This window comes from Babylonia areolata, chromosome 10 (assembly GCF_041734735.1).
Source record: "Babylonia areolata isolate BAREFJ2019XMU chromosome 10, ASM4173473v1, whole genome shotgun sequence".
Taxonomy (NCBI): Eukaryota; Metazoa; Mollusca; class Gastropoda; order Neogastropoda; family Buccinidae; genus Babylonia; species Babylonia areolata.
Window position 1 is genome coordinate 19472024 of NC_134885.1, and position 15000 is coordinate 19487023.

At 38.9% G+C, this 15000-nt stretch overlaps 1 protein-coding gene across 5 annotated transcripts in view; it reads left to right on the top strand.

Moving 5' to 3' along the window:
• The window catches only part of LOC143286865 (sphingolipid delta(4)-desaturase DES1-like), a 48131-nt gene that overhangs the window by 827 nt on the left and 32304 nt on the right, over window positions 1-15000 (top strand). For 2 of the 5 annotated variants that reach the window (XM_076594737.1, XM_076594738.1), the window contains exon 2: window positions 6730-6859. The exons of 2 other annotated variants lie outside the window; for them this stretch is intronic. The gene's annotated coding sequence lies outside the window, so the exon portion shown is untranslated. Of the gene's footprint in view, window positions 1-6729; window positions 6860-13353; window positions 13610-15000 lie in introns of those variants that run through there. One more of the 5 variants, XR_013055869.1, reaches the window with a different exon arrangement.

Below are 15000 nucleotides of genomic sequence, written 5' to 3' on the forward strand. Positions count from 1 at the left end.
ATGTGCGAAACCTAAGAGGTTCATCAACATACCTTTCTTGAAAATGTTCACGTTAGTCTCGGTGCTTTTCACTCAATGGCTTGAGGCCCAGCCACAGTTTTATACCCAAGACAGTTTGAGGTTCATCCATATAGTCTTCAGTCACTAGTTCACAGCTACTGTATTCAGATTTCACTCAAAAGGTCGTTATCCATCTTGACTCAATGTGAGGTTCATGTAATACAGACGACGAAAGACTTGACAGAGAGAGAGAGAGAGAGAGAGAGAGAGAGAGAGAGAGAGAGAGAGTGTGTGTTCTTTCTTTAACTTCACGACTTTTCACTTTGAATGATATTAGACACGCGTATATATATATATATATATATATATATATATATATATATAAAATAGAGAGAGAGAGGTGTGTGTGTGTGTGTGTGTGTGTGTGTGTGTGTGTGTGTGTGTGTGTGTGAATAGAATAGAATAGAATAGAGCAGAATACCTTAAAGTTTATAAGACACAATGAAACATAAACATGAGCATATTAAGAAGAGAAACATTCGTGAACAAATTTCGCCAGCCTTGGCTGTAATTCTGTTAGAAGGATCAATTCACTAGACATATATCGATTAGGAATTTGTGTCTGTAAGTATTGTACTTTACACAGTTGTCTAAAAGGTGAATCTCATCTTCTAAACTGTTACAAGTAGCACAGAGTCTTGTTCTTTCGGTGCATTTTTATATCTTCCCTGTTCGATTTGTAAGTCATGGGCGCTGATTCGTGACATGGTCAGTGCTTTCCTGTGTTGTGTATTTGCTGTATTCTTTAAATACGGTTCAATTTTATAATTTGTCACAGCGTTCTTGTAAAATTCTAATTTAGATGAACTATTATGTTTCTGTTTCCAAAATTTTACATATTCATTTTCAAGCTTCTTGGATATAGCATACTTTAATCTTTTAACACTAAAAGTGGACTGATTTTTCCAAACATAATCTAATCCAGTGCTGGTTAATACATTTCTTATGAAAGGTAGCCACTGAACATTTTCATTTGTTTGACGACACATGCATTTATGTTGTGTAAACAAGTGAATTTTGAGGAAGCTCTAATATGTGTATCCAATAGCCAATAACTTGTCATATTACTTTTAGGCTAATAGAGAATCTTCCTAATTCTCCTAAAACGGGAAGAACCATTGCTCTTTTATGTACACCAAGTAATTGCTTACAAAAATTGACATGGAGTCTTTCATGTGGAAATTTGTTCAAATCAATCAATCAAATCAATCAAAAACACTTTATTAATCCACATGGAAATTAAGTTGTGCAATCACAGGCTCGTTGTAAACACTGGCATAAAATCATCATGCGCAACATAAGAACAGATTAAAACTAATCAAATACGAATTCCCAATAGCTGACGATAGACTAATCCCCCCCTCTGCACACACACATACTCGTGTTAAGACAATAGGGTATTGCACAACAATATTTACAAATGAAAACATCCAACAAAAAAAAGGGTATATATTACTAAAAATGACATGCGTGCACGCACACACACACACACACACACACACACACACACACACACACACACACACGTTAAGACCATAAGGTATTGTACAACAATACATTAATAAAAACATCAAGGGAATAAATCGCATATATAAGTAAAATACACACACACACACACACACACACACACACACACACACACACACACACACACACACAACGTATGCATGCACATAACATATGTCACGCCAATAAAATCAGTACATTAACATTAAGATACATGAAATCCAAGTAAAATAAGAACATATTTAAAAATCACTTCCGATCACACACACAGAGAAATACTTGCCCGTGCTCACCCGCTCAGTCCCACATGTACGCATAATGTCTGCTCCCATGCACTCGTCTGCTGGTGAAGTTCAGGTGTTGTTGTGGCAAGGGGGCTTGGGGGGTGGGAGGGTTCACTCATGAGTTAATGTATTGGATGTTTTGATTGTGTGCGCGAATGGCTGTAGGAATGAATGAATTAATGTAGCGAGATGTTCTTGCGCGTGGAGCTCTGAACCTACCACTTATGTCTGACCTTCTGCTATTAATGTCATCATGTAGTGGGTGTCTTACGTCGGTCAAAATTGTTATTAGTCTGTCAGTCAGTTTTCTATTGTGCATGTCGCTAAAGGTGTCTTGTCTTATACCCACCACCCCACCCGCTTTCCTAATGACTTTTTCCAACCTGTCTTTGTCATGTTTGGTCAAGTCCCCCAGCCCACCCCACCCCCTCCCCCAGCACACGGCTCCATATGTTAAAACACTGTAGACAACAGATGTGTAAAACATTTGGAGCATCTGCGTGCATACATTAAAAGATTTCATTTTTCTGACACAGTACATGCGACTGTTGCTCTTTTCAATGAGTGCAGTTGAGTTTTCTTTCCAAGACAGCTTATTGTCGATTATCGCACCAAGATATTTGTATGAGTCTACTTGTTCGACCACTTCATTTTTTGTGATGATTTTACTTAAACTTCATTTCTTTTTTCTGAAGTCGATCACAAGCTCTTTCGTTTTGCCAACATTCAGTTCAAGGAAATTTTCTTCACACCAGTTCACAAACCTGTCAATTTCTCTTCGGTAGTCAGTGTCATCGTCATCAGTAATAAGTCCTGTCAGTGCGGAGTCATCTGCAAACTTAACGAGTAGACACGAATTGGTCAGACTTCTGCATTCAGCCGTATACAAGGTAAAAAGAAAAGGCGAGAGCACTGTGCCTTGTGGTGCACCTGTGTTTGTGAAAGAAACAGTAGACATAAAATCATTTAATTTTACAAACTGAGGCCTTTTAGTAAGATAGTCTATAACCCATAAAATCGTCGGAAAAACGAGTCCCATGTGCATCAGCTTTTTTGCTAAGAGGTGAGGTTGAATTGTATTAAAAGCACTAGAAAAATCAAAGAACATCAGGCGGACACAGGTATTTGATTTGTCTAGGTGTTCATAGATTTTGTTCAAGACCAAAAATATTGCATCATCCCTACATCTGTTCCTCCTGTATTCAAATTGCAAGACCATTACTGAATAATTCGAATAAATTAAACGATACATCTCCTGCAACATCATATGGAAACCAAACTTCTGCTCCATATGTTGAAACAGGCGTTATCAAAGTATCATATAACTGACACATGGTATCTATATTCATATTTGTATTACGAAATGTTCTGAGTAGCACATGTAGAGCCTTATTTGCTTGATTTTTAAGATGACCTTGTGCTCGACTTAAGTTGCCATTTCTATGAAATATAACCCCTAAATATTTATATTCTTCTGCTGTTTCAATTATGTCCTCTCCACATTTAAAATGTAGGGTATTTTAGGGACAGTTTTTGAAAAAAAGAACGATTACTTTTGTCTTTTCTCTATTCAAACGTAAGACCCATTGAGTGTAAAATGTTAAGTTTTTGTTGCAAGCCGTCTTTAGTTAATGATAAAATAACTAAATCATCTGCATATAAAAGACATGGGAGTCTAGTAGATGAAGTGTTGTGAATCGTTGGGGAGTTCATACCTGTCATATCGGTGGTGATATCATTTATGAAAATATTGAATAGAGTTGGGCTGAGTGTATTTCCCCGATGTACCCCCTTTCGAGTAATAAATTTTCTACTGAAATGATCATGTGATTTTGCGTAGATATTTGCGTTACATATTTTTAATGATATTAAAACATTTACCTTTTATTCCTATTCGTGTAGCTTCAGCATCATGCCAAACACTGTTTAACGCTTTTTGAAAATCTACAAAACAACCACATAGTCGACTGTTATTTTCTTTTTATTATCCCATCTACTAGCTCTTTTAAAACAAAGATTTGATCGGTGGTTCTATTGTTTTTTTCGAAATCCGGCTTGTTCTTTGATCAAAACGTCGTTAGTCTACAGATATCCATTCAGTCTTGTATTCAGGATCGTGCAGAATACTTTACCTAATGTATTAGTCAGCGTAAGCTCCCGATAGTTATTTGGGTCAATTGGGTTGCCACTTTTATATAATGGGATACTGATACCAGTTTTACAATTGTCTTGATACATACCTGTTGTATATATTATATTATATAGCTTTTGCATGACAGGTAACAGAACCGGAAGACTGCTTTTGGTCATCTCATTTGTTATTGCGTCCCTTCATGGCGATTTTTAGTTTTCTTGACTTAGGCAAGCCTTTCGTATTTCTTCTTCAGTAATTTCTTTATTGAAACTGACGATGTTTGTGGTGGGATATATACATATCCAATGTAAATATCATTGTCATTGTTGGTCCCAGGTATAATTAACCATACTAGATCACTGTTGCTACATGGTAGAATTTTGACGTATCTTCGGATATTTTCTTTGATATATACCGATATACCACCAGATGAACTTGCTGCTTTACTCCGTTTTTGTCGTATAGAGTGAATTCCTGGTGAGAATTCTGGAAGATATATATTATGTGCACTTTCTTTATTCAGGTGCGTTTCTTGAAAAAAAAAGTATGTCATATTCTTTGAAATCCCGTGAAACATCGGGGTCAACTAATTTATTTATCTTAAGTCCGTCTATTGTCTCTTTATAACCCTTAAGGTTACATGATAATATCTTTAAAGTTGTTTTTGGCATTAGACAATGAAAAAAAAGGAAAAGAGAAAGAAAACCCCAAAAGATACAATTCAACTAATGCGCGTTAACTCAATACAATATTGCCTGCAAAATCTACAATGTTAGCACTTCATCAGTAGATGTAATAGTTGCTTGTTGGCCTGTCATTGTTGTACCAGTTTTTTCTCCAGTGTTGGTCCACTGCATGACGACAACGACCATCTTCCCTGACGTCATAGTAGACAGAATTATCATATCGCCCTTGGTTGTATCTTTGACTTGTAGCAGTGTTCATGTTTGACAAACGTGGTAGACGATTCTGTGTATCATGCTGATTGTTGTGATCGCTGCAACAAGGTTGTTGCATGTTTTTTCAGCTGTCATATTTTTAGGTCGTTGATACCAGAGTGAATAAGTATGGAGTCTGGATGTTCTGAATCTTGCATGGAGAAATTTTCAATTGTTGACAATCTTCTTTTATCAATGTCCAGGCCATAAGAACGACCAAGTCTGTCTGCTTGCACTCCTTTCATCACTGAGTCATGGAGCAGGGTAACTCGTGAGAGTTGGGAAATCTTGTGGGTGTCCTGACGATTCTCGTCCTCGTCCTTGTCTGTGGTGTCGCTTCCAGAGTCCTGTGTTTCCTCTGAACTCTCCCTTGCCCAGCTGTTGGCGTTGTTTTCGTGTCTGTCCGCGTTTTGTTGTGGCGACCTCATTTTCTGTGTAGTGGCTTTCTCTTTTCTGTCGTGTTCCTGAGTTGTGCTGTCTTTACCCTATACGCTGCTCTTGAGAACCCAGTAACTGATCTTGAAGCATCGTTCCAGTGTTTAAAAATTCCGCATTTTCTTCCGTTGCTGACGGCGTACATTTTGTTCTCTTTCCGTTTTGTTGCCATTTGTCGATGGTTGGCTGACAATGTATGAGACTGCAGATCGATTGTAATTAAAATGAAGCAACTTTCTTGTTTACAACTATTTGTTGACCTGAAGTTGATGATGGTGTGTAGTCGACACTTAAAACGTTGAGGTTCATCCACAAGCTCATTGATTGATTGATATGAATACTTATATAGCGCCTATCCTCGGTCGGAGACCAAGCTCTAAGCGCTTTACAAGTTCATCATTCAACAGATTTAGGTTCATTCACATGTTCATCACTCAATATGTTGAGGGTTTATTCAAAAGATCAGCCTTAATGTCCATCTGTACAATCTTCTCTCAACAGGCTGAAGTTTAATCATCGAATAGTCTTCACTTAACAGGTTGAAGTTTATTCATCGAGTAGTCTTCACTTAACAGGTTGAAATTAAGATACAAGTTCTTCAGTTAAAATTTTAAGGTCCGTCTGTGTCTTCTTAATCAAGCGACTAGGTTCATTTGTATCATTTCTTCAGGTTGAGGTTCATCTGTATCTTCTCCATCAGCAGGTTGAGGTTCATCTGTATCTTCATCAGCAGGTTGAGGTTCATCTGTATCTTCATCAGCAGGTTGAGGTTCATCTGTATCTCCATCAGCAGGTTGAGGTTCATCTGTATCTCCATCAGGTTGAGGTTAATCTGATTCTTCTCTATCAGCAGGTTGAGTTTCATCTGTATATTCTTCATCAGGTTGAGTTTCATCTGTATATTCTTCATCAGGCTGTGATTCACCTGTATCTCCACCAGGTTGAGGTTCATTTGTATCTTCTCCATCAGGTTGATGTTCATCTGTATCTTCTCCATCATCAGGCTGAGGTTCATCTGTATCTCCATCAGTTTGAGGTTCATCTGTATCTTCTTCATCAGGCTGAGGTTCATCTGTATCTTCTCCATCATCAGGCTGAGGTTCATCTGTATCTTCTCCATCATCAGGCTGAGGTTCATCTGTATCTTCTTCATTGGTAAAATGAGATCCATGGACCTATCTTCAGATTGAGGGTCATCTTATCTGCAATCAGATTTTCATCGTCAAGTTTCATTCGGTTCATTGAGATTCTTTCACGTCATAATTATTCTTCCTTCAACAGGCTGAGTTGCAGGTGCATGATGATTCTCAATCAGCAACGAAGGGTTCATGCATGTACAGGTGTTTGTTTCGTTTTGGTTTTCCCTCCACAGGTTAAAGATTACCTACACAGTGGTCACTCTCTGAGCTGAGATGCGTGATTACGGGCCTTGTTGGATGATATTGTGAACAGTCTTCGACCGGCGGAAGTACGAGTGCATTGTTGCTTTACGAAAGACTGAGGTAAATTACATTCATTGTCTTTTTTGGGGGGTAGGGGTGGGTGGGGGTATGGGGATGGGAGTGGGGTATATGTCATTTAGACAGTTATTGCCTTCCTCCAGTGGACAACACTGAGATAAAGATGGGAGACAATCACGGCAGCTCTGATACGAAAGATCTTCCGTGCACGTTAGGATTGTTTGTTGTTGTTGTTTTGGTTTTTTGGCTTTTTATGTTCATATTTCCCTGGAAATGTGTGTGTGCGTGGAGGGGGGGGGGCGGGGGGGTGCGTGATGATAAATATATGTTGGTGTAGTTGTGTGTGAATGTATGAGTGGTTGTCCGTCAGCGTATGCGAGTGTGCATGAGCATATTTTGATTCATTATTGATTGTTTGCTTTTGGACACGTGCTTATATTTCAGCCAAACAATTTTGGTCAATGCTTATAGGTACTATGTTTTGTATCCCCCTTGCCAAACGGGTATCTTTGCCAATGACAGTAAATTCAGTGTCAGTGTCAGTCTCTCTCTCTCTCTCTTTCTCTCTCTCTCTCTCTCTACGCTCTTTTGTAATTCAGCTGTAAAATTCACTAAGCAAGGGAGACGATCAGGTGGATTACTTTGTTTGGTAAGAAACGAATTTCTTTCTTGTTTTAAACATATTGACACGAAATACACAAATGTTTGTGTATTTTTGATTCATAAACAACTATTTGGACTTGATAAAGATATCCTCTATGTTTTTTCATACATACCTCCGGAAGGCTCTCCTTTTTATGTTCATTTTGATATTGACAACGGAATTAGTGCGCTAGAAGACTATTTGACCGATTTATTGTTAGAGAAAGACGTTTATGTTATTCTAAATGGTGATCTAAACAGCAGAACTTCAAACATCTCTCCAGATTGTTTCGTAAAAGATATTTTTGATGTACAACACAGAAGCTAATCTTTTAATGCAACTCGTTCCAATGATCATAATCTGAATAATTATAGGAAATTATTATTGAATATGTGTACTGCTTTAGATTTGAACATTTTAAATGGAATGTGTAAAGGTGACCTTGAAGATTGCTACACATATGTATCTGACTCTGGAAGCAGTGTTATCGATTACTTTATTTTCTCAAATGAACTATTTACAATGCTATATGATTCATGTGAATTATCTGTTATTGAACGTATTGACTCTGATCATTTACCAGTGACAACGCGAGTTGTTTTTCCAAATAACCTTTGTGATGTCAAAAGTCAATATACAAGAAAAGCATTATGTTACAGATAGAATAGTATGGAATGAAGAATATGCTGATCTACAAACCACCACTTTATGTAATGAAGATATGCGTATGAAAATAGACTTAGCAATTAATCTAATTGATACTGATGTAAATGAAGCTCTAAGAAAATTCAGTGACTGTATTAGAGAGAGTGCAGAATGTATGAAGAAACATGTGTCCTTCAATGGTGATAAGAAAGTGAATGACTGGTTTGATCAGGAATGTGCACTTTTTAAAAGGAAAACAAAGAAACTGTTGCGAAGATATCGTCGTACATTAAAGGTTGAAGATAATATAGAATATGTGATTGCTAGACGTGAATATAAGTATTTACTTGAGAGAAAGAAGAAACAATACAATAAACCTTTGTTAGATAAACTTGTAATGACAGTTGATAATCAGAAGAATTCTGGGACACTGTTAGAGGAGTGTCGTTTAAGAGAAAACAACCTAGTAATAACATATTAGTTGATACGTGGTTTCATCATTTTCAAGCCTTGTTAGAAAAAGATGTTAGTAATATTCAAAATGGTGACACGCCTGATGTTGAGTTAGAAGGATATATCAATCGTCCAATTTCGGTGGAAGAAATATTACTTGCTTTCAGAAAATTAAAATGCCGAAAGGCGGCTGGTCCTGATGGTATCATTGCTGAGTTATTTAAGAATGCAAACGAACAGGTTGTGCAGTTTTTCTTTAAAATGTTTAATAAACTTTTCGATAATGGCATATTTCCAGATAGCTGGTCTGAATCTATTATTCAACGTATTTTCAAGAAAGGCGACATTAATAATCCAAACAATTACAGAGGAATTTCTTTGACTGATGTAAGTAGCAAGTTATTCGGAATAATCATTAATAATAGATTACAGGAGTGGGTGGAAGAAAATATTACAGGTGAATGTCAAGCTGGGTTTAAGAAGGGATATTCAACAGTCGACCACATGTTTACTTTGCTAGCCTTAGTTCAAAAACAATTTTCATACAATCGTAAATTGTATGTAGCATTTATTGACTTTGAAAAAGCTTTTGACTTCATAAATAGAAATCTCCTTTGGCCAGTTCTTTAAAAAAAAAAGGTATAAAAAAGGAAAATTGTATAGGTGTATTAAAAGTATGTATGATGTAGTTAAAGCTAGAGTCCGATGTGGTGCCAAACTGACAGATTATATAACATGTACTTCTGGGGTTAAACAAGGTGATGCATGCAGCCCAGTTCTTTTTTCTTTATTCATAAACGAATTAGCAATAAAAGTAATTAATAATGGTAGGCATGGTGCTATGTTTCAACTTGATGCTTTTGAATTGTTTATTCTTTTGTTAGCAGACGATATCATTTTGATTTCAGAAACAGTTATAGGCCTACAAACACAATTAAATAGTTCACAGCGTGCAACAACATCTCTTCAGTTAAAGGTAAATGTGTCTAAAAGTAGCATAATAGTATTTCGGAAAGGTGGATAGTTAAGTGTGAGAGAACGATGGTTTTATGATGGTGTTGCAATGCCTATTGTTAATGTGTATAGATATTTAGGAATTCTCTTCTCAACCCGTTTACGTTTTGTTGCTGCTTGCAAGGAACTTGCAAGTAAAGCAAAAAATGCTTTGATATGTGTAATGAAAATATTATATATGTTAAACAGTAATTCATTTAATTTATTCTTTAAGCTTTTTGACTGCCAAATACAACCAATAGTGCATTATGGATCTGAGCTATGGGGGCTAGATAATGCTGTTTTTCATTGTGAATCAGTTCATTTGTTGGCTTTAAAGAAATTTTTAGGAGTAGATATGCAAACGCCAAATGACTTTGTTTATGGTGAAACAAACCGATATCCTATATATATAAACACTATTTTGAATTGTATTCGCTACTGGATCAAACTTGTTCACATGGAAGATAACAGGATACCGTCTAAGGCTTATAAAATGTTGTATGATTTAAATATCAAGGGAAAGAAAAACTGGGTAACTAAGGTTCGTCTTTGTTTGTTTGAATATGGATTTGGTTTTGTGTGGATGGAACAGGGTGTTGGAAGTGTTAATGGTTTTATATGTTTTCCGCCAAAGGCTAATTGATTGTAGATGGCAGACTTGGAATAATCATATTCATACCAGCGAGAAATTTGATATGTACAGAACTTTCTGCAGTGCACATGATTTAAAACCTCATCTACTGCAAGATATGGACAGGCACTTGAAATTTATAACAATGAAATTTAGATTAGGAATATCAGAACTGACAGTGCATCGCTCAAGATACGAAACTTCTAGTACGAATGATTTAGTCTGCCGTCTATGTAACGAATCTGAAGAAAACGAATTACATTTGTTCTTTGTTGCCGAATGCTAGAAAATATTCGTGAAATGTTTATAAAAGCAAAATATTACAAACATCCCTCTTTGTTTAAATTAAGTCTGGTAATGTCGTCAAGCAACAGTAAGGACGTTCGTGATTTTTCCTTGTTTTTGTATAAGGCTTTCAAACTTAGAGAAATAGTTACTTCGTGAAATGAATAGAATTATGTTTTGTTATCTGCATTTATGCTTGTTTGCTTATGTTGTCTTATTGAGTTGTAAAATGTTCATATCAACCCCTTCACTTGGGGCGGAGGCCTATATGTGGATAAACCACTCCGTTTCCGTTTCTTTCTCTCTCTCTCTCTCTGCTTGCCATGCTCATGCCATCAACTAACGAAGCTATTATAAAACAGTTTGCTATTTACTTACATAAGCTTTGCTATTTACTTACATAAGGCTTTGCTATTTACTTACGTACAGGCTTTTAAGTTTCGCAGTGTATCATGTAGTTAATTATTATTAGTTTTGCATTATCCAGTTTGTGGATTATCATTTGCAGTTCATCATTTACTTTTGTAATTTGTAAGATTTTAATTTTGAATGTTGATTCACTGTAACCCCTTCACGAGGGGCCATGGCCTTTATTGAATAAACTATCCGTATCCGTATCCGTATCCGTATCTCTCTCTCGTTTACTCGCTCGCTCGTTCGCTCCGCTCGCTCATAGTGCACAATCTCACTCGCACATTAGTCTTAACAATTTACTTATGCCTGTGTCAGTAATTCTCTGTCTGTCTGTCTGTCTCTTTCTGTTTTACATTGTAATGTAAATGGATTGTCGTCTGAGCTGGCAGTGTAGATTTCATTTCCTTTGTGTCCTGTTTAAAAAAAATATTTTATGTCATGTATTTTGTTGAAACTCTTGTCGAAAAATTTACTTCTGTCTTTTCCGGATGCGAAAGTGTCGGCATTCCCGAACTGAATTTCACTGCTCAACGGTGACGACCTGAAGTCCAGTATGTCAATGAAACATTAATATGTATGTCGTGCATTAAACAAATAGAAAAGTCTCACAATTTCAGTGCCTTTGTGAGTAGCAAAACATTATTTGGTATTGGGAGTATGTGTTGTGTGCATTTTGTTATGTGCTTCCCAGAGGTTATTCGTTTTTGATACATTTAGATTGTGTAACTGGTATTGCTAATTAGTGGAGTAGCTTACTGAATGTATGTTGGCTATTGATGATCATGTATAACTGTGTGGTGATTTGAACAGTGGGGTTTCCGATCTGTCATCGTCGTCAGAGAAATGACCGCAGTGACATTTTAGATTTCCAGTTCGCCGTTTATCCAGCACGTGCAGATGGAAGCTGTCATATGTTATCTAATAATGATAAATTACCAGAAACAGTTGTTGAATGTGTGCACTGCTGTAGATTTGTGTGTCCTTAATGGAATAATGTAATAGCGACCGTCGAGAATATTTATTTTCTGATGTCGTGCAATCTTTTTTCTTTTCTTTTTTTTTTCGTCTCAGTGTGACAGCTGTCGGCTGACTGTTTGTGAGCGGTTTGAGTCTGACCACATGCCCGCGAGAATTAATGATCCGATTGTCCAGGAATGTCCCGTAGTGGTGGAGTTAGTAAAATACATAGTACTAATATAAACGGCCGCAGATTGCAAGAATGGGTGGAAGGAAACAATATTACAGGATATCAGGCTTGGATTTAAACGGAATTATTCTGCATAAACCATATCTTAACTTTGATGTGTACAGTTTTCTTTTTATCGTAAACAATGTTACTTTCGTCGAATTTGAGAAAGCCTTTGAATGTGTGAACAGAAATAATCTGTGGCCTGCTCTTTAAAAAAGGGCTATAGAACCTTGCAAGCAAAGCAATGTATGCTCATTTACACATTATTCAGAAAATCGGTCTCTTCAAGTGTTCTGTCTCTGTCTTTATCTCTCTCTCTCTCTTTCTTCCTTTCTTTCTGTCTCTCTCTCTCTCTGTCTCTGTCTCTCTCTGTCTGTCTATCTGTCTCTGTCTTTCTGTTTTTCTGACTGCCTGACTATTTGACTGTGTGTCTGTGTGTCTGTCTGTCAGTTTGTTCTCTATTCTTCGAGCTAAACGCTGCGCCATGATCAGGAAAACGCCCATTGTTAGTATCGACCATTGAGCACATGTCCTTCGCGCAAAATGGACTATTCTACACATCACATCGGTGTGGCTGCCTCTTTCCCCCTGTCTCTGTCTCTCTCTGTCTCTGTCTGTCTATCTGCCCCCCCCCCCCCCCAACCCCCCCTCTCTCTCTCCCTCTCTGTCTTTCATACATACCCTGTCTGTTGACACTGGCGGCCGGTTTGTCGATAACGATGATGGGGATCATACTGAACGTCGACACTTACAGGCTGCATCCGTCAGAGTGAGGCCTCTCTTTGTCTCTCTGTCTCTCTCTAATATTACACACACACACACACACACACACACACACACACACACACACACAAACACACACACACACACACACACACACACACACACACACACACTTGTATTTGTGTGTGTGTGTGTGTGTGTGTGTGTGTGTGTGTGTGTTCACCTCTCTCCCTGTAGCTGTCGCTCAGGGTATCTCCTCAGTTATCTATCGATCGGACTGCCTGCCTTTTTGTCTGTCTGTCTGTATGCCTGTCCCAGTCTCTGTCTGCCTTGTTTTCTGTCTGTCTGTCTGTCTGTCTCTCTGAGTTTGTCTGTCTTTGTATGTGTATATAATTATTTGTCCATCAATGTCACAGTCACTCTCTGTCTCTGCCTCTGTCTGTCTGTCTGTCTCTCTGTCTCTTTCCCTCTCTCTCTCTTCCTTTCTTCCTGTTCTTTGTTCGCTTTGCGGGCGCTGTTTGTCTGAAGAAAGCTTTCAAAACTGTGTGCCAGTGCAGGAGTCCACACAAACAGATGTTGGTGTTGATTCAGCTCTCCACCACACACACGGGCTGGGGCCCGAGGACATGACAGGCCATCATCACGTGGCCATCATCACGTGGCCATCGATTGACAGTTTTCAAGCGGCCTGCAGTGGAACTCACAGGATCACCTCGGTGCTTTCAATGTGCTGACTCAGTGTGATCAAGCTGTTTTGTTGTTTTGTAATTATTTTTTTTATCGGTATTTTTGCTTCTTTGTTTGTTTGTTTGTTTGTTTGTAAAAGCATTTGCTGTGCGTGGTTGCTTGGTTTTTGTTTTGTTTTGTTTTAATCTTCTTTTTCAACGATCTTACTGTTTCTTCGTCTACTCATCCAGATCTTCTCCTTCTTCTTCTTCTCTTACCCCCCCCCCCCCCCCCCCCCCCACACACACACACACACACTCCCGCCCTCTCCCCACCCCATCTCCGATTTCTTCCCTCTTCCTTGTCTTCTTGTTGTTGTTGTTGCTCTTCTTCTTCTTCTTTCAACAAACTGTTAACAGACCGGGATGGATCAATGTAGCTATAGTGACGCATATGCTGATTAACACATGCCAACACACACAAACACCAGATATTATTTATCGGGTTTCCAACTCTTCCACCCCACCCCACTCCCCCACCTGGTGCCCCCTCTTCCTCTCACCCCCGCACCCCTCTAACCCTCACAGGTGTCGCAGCTGTGAGAAATAACACTGAGTTTAATAGATCCCCCCTCAGTTCGCGCCAAGGCAAGACAAAACCAGAAAAAAAACAAGACAACACAACACAGCACAGCACAACACAACACAGCATTGCACAGCACAACACAACACAACACAGCATTACAAAGCACAACGCAACACAGCATAGCCGACAACACAGCACAACGCAACGCAACGCAACATAACACAACACAGCATTGCACAGCACAACGCAACGCAACACAGCATTACAAAGCACAACGCAACACAGCATAGCCGACAACACAGCACAACGCAACGCAACGCAACATAACACAACACAGCATTGCACAGCACAACGCAACGCAACACAATACAACACAGCATAGCACAACACAGCACAGCACAACACATCGCAACGCAACCCAACACAGCACAGAACAGCACAGCACAACACACCATAACACAACACAACACACCGCACCACATCACACCACACCACAGCACCGCACAGCACAACGCAACACAGCACAGCACAACACAGCACACCACAGCACAGCACAGCACAACACAACACAGCACAACACAGCACAACACAGCACACCACACCACACCACAACACAACACAGCACAGCGCAGCACACCACACCACGCCACAGCACACCACACCACACCACACCACACCACAACACACCACACCACACCACACCACACCACACCACAACACACCACACCACAACACAGCACAGCACAGCACACCACACCACAACACACCACACCACAACACACCACACCACACCACAGCACACCACAACACAGCACAACACAGCACACCACAGCACACCACACCACAACACACCACACCACAGCACAGCACAGCACAACGCAACACAGCACAGACAGACAAACAGACACACACAGAGACAGGCAGGGAAAAGAAAGGGGAAAGGAATGTTTCCA